The sequence below is a fragment of the Halyomorpha halys genome, unplaced genomic scaffold, assembly GCF_000696795.3.
Source record: "Halyomorpha halys isolate HHAL.00 unplaced genomic scaffold, Hhal_1.1 Scaffold174.1, whole genome shotgun sequence".
Lineage (NCBI taxonomy): Eukaryota > Metazoa > Arthropoda > Insecta > Hemiptera > Pentatomidae > Halyomorpha > Halyomorpha halys.
Window position 1 is genome coordinate 610,212 of NW_027107482.1, and position 2,811 is coordinate 613,022.

At 34.0% G+C, this 2,811-nt stretch overlaps 1 protein-coding gene across 1 annotated transcript in view; it reads left to right on the forward strand.

Annotated features, from left to right (window-relative positions):
• The first annotated feature begins 795 nt into the window (after positions 1–795).
• LOC106679064 (deoxycytidylate deaminase) overlaps positions 796–2,811 on the forward strand; it is a 22,054-nt gene continuing 20,038 nt past the window's right edge. The window contains exon 1 of the mRNA XM_067045841.1: positions 796–1,002. The gene's annotated coding sequence lies outside the window, so the exon portion shown is untranslated. The remainder of the gene's footprint in view (positions 1,003–2,811) is intronic.

Sequence of the window (2,811 nt, forward strand, 5' to 3'; positions counted from 1 at the left end):
CCCAGAGATTTGTAGTTGACCAACAGGGCCGGAAAATCTCTAACTCCATCCTTTACCTTGGTGTGACACTAGACCGTCATCTCACATTCTCTCATCACGCCAAGGAGAGACTCAAGATTGCCCGACTCAAATCCTGTAGGCTGCACCACTTGCTCACATCTCCTCAACTCTCGTTACGCCTGAAACTCCAAATTTACAAATCAGTGATAAGACCCACATTGGTTCACGGTGCCCCACTCATGAGACACCTCTTCAAGACAACACTCAAACGATTACAGGACTTCCAAGGATCTATACTCCGTAAGATAGTCCGGGAAACCACGCTCCTGAGGGCCAAGAACAGTGTCATCCTAGAAGAGCTCCAACTCCCCTCTCTGCCGGAGTATATAGGCCGACGACACATCAAGTTCCTTGATGGGTTGAAGGCCTGCTGTAACCCACTTTTTAGAGAAATCGCCACTCCACCAAGACCTGAGAGGTGGCAGAGCACTGTCCCCTTAGTCGACGTCCTTGACGAGGGAAGGGCTTCAGACTCTTAAAGTCTGAAGTCTAAATTTTTGTCATCATACCACCAGCGGAACGGCCCCTCCCCGCTCAAATAATCTACTGGCGTAAGCCAATCGAGCCAACATCATTAATTAAGACGTTATCCTACCTTATAATGCCTAAAGGCAATGAAAGGTTTAAAAAATACCAGCTGTACATATGGCACACCTCACCATATGTACACATAAGAAACAAATTTAAATTTTAAGAGGGTACGAAAAAAAAAATGGAAGAAGGCACTTGAAAACTGTCGAGGAACACTTGAAGACCGGAGAGACAGTGGAAGACAGTCTGTGAGGAAGGCAGTCCTGGAAGAGGAGAGTTTGGAGGAAGAGAGGCCGGCTGACCAGTTGGAGGCCAGAGGAGGAAGTCAGACATCGCAGGGATTCTGCGGAGCATAGCGAATATGGACGCCCCGCCGCGACAACTGCCAAGCCGACCGACGCATTAAAACAAGTGAGACCTTTTTCTATTGTAATTTTTAATAGCAATAACAGAATTGATAACTTAGAGTCAGTATAAATATAAAAGATCCCAACTGGTACTTCTCAATTCATAATATAATAATTAAAGTATAAGGAAACAAGTCTACCATGCTCTCTCATAATATTATTCTTCCTAATGTATTTATGATTGTAAATATAAAATATATAACAAGGACTTTACTTTATAATTAAGAATCCCTGCATGCCACCTCATATATAATAGCATAGTAAATTGTTGAAAACGATACCATTGGAAAGGAACCCTAATGATTAATTATAGATATTCATATCTAGCATACCATGGCGAGGGGGTCTATGGTTTCTAGTGTTTGAATTAAATATAGCCCATACTTTTTCAGTCGGTTCCCATCAGGAACCGATAGAGATACATAATACAAATAAATATAATTATATAATATAAATACATAATACAAATAAATGGAATAGAATATAAATATGAATATATGAATAAATTTCAATATAATACGTGTACGGGGAACCCCTAGTCGGACTTAGAACCCCCTAAAAAAAGTGATAATTTACAAATACTTTTGTTGTACTGAGGTTAGTAAAATGAAATAGCAAATCTGGATTTTCTTTTTAGGAAGTTTGTTGTACTAATTTTTTTAATTTTTGATGTGAAAATACTTCCAATTATAATTTAAAATATAATATATTTTGTGCTTGTAAAACGTTTCGGGATATTATCCAATATTCATGTACTATTATTCATGTTTGTCATATTTTTAATCTCCATTTTGAAATCTTGGCATCTATTTAAAATTGTGAGTAAAATCTAAATTTAAAATCTAAAATTGTGAGTAAAATAATTTAGTTATAAATTAATTTTAAACTATTTTATCATTTTTTTTAATTTATTCATTTAAAAAATTACATCCAATATGCTCCGACCAGATGACTACAGATATCAAGTGATAGAACTAATAATTTAATTAACAACTACTAAAATGAAAATAAAATAATAATTATTAAACAAAATAAATAAACTATAATAATAATAACTGAAAGGATTTTCTATATGTGTATATATGATAAGATTTCAAAATTGAAATTGAAAATATGACAAATATCAGGATAAAATGGTACATAAAATTGGGATAATATCCAGAAACGTTCTACAAGCACAAAATAAAGAATAGTTTATACTCTAATAAGAAGTTTTCTTCATCTCAACAATTTAAATAAATAAATAGCAAATCATACTAATAAGTTTTATTTTACATTAAAATATTATATAATTACACTTTTATTTATTAACTTCAACACCCCTCATTGTGTCAGTTTTGATTACTCCGTCCAAATTTCGTGTATCATTATTTCGTGCAGCGGTTCCTAAATCCACATATTGATCATCCTCATCATCATCATCTTCCTCATTATAATCTTCGTCTTCATTATCTTGTCCTATGAATTCTTCAATCAAAAAATTCAGGATGACACAAGCAGAGAACAAGATTATGATTGAAGATCTCAGACAACCCATCGTGGTGTCACTACTTAAGAAAGACAAACTGACATTTAGATCCAATAAACAATTTATAGAGGATGTAAAATTCACATTTCGTTTTATTACTTATTATTTGAATGAAAAGAAACATCAATTCCGTTTCGGTTCGGTGATTCCTGAAGAATGTTGTCACTCCCACCTTCTTAATTATATAATTTTAATGTTGACGACTTATTTTCACTTCTTATTTTTTTTTTAAATATCCTGTAGTAGTAATACGGTTGCCATGGTGAAATAAAAACACTGGCGATA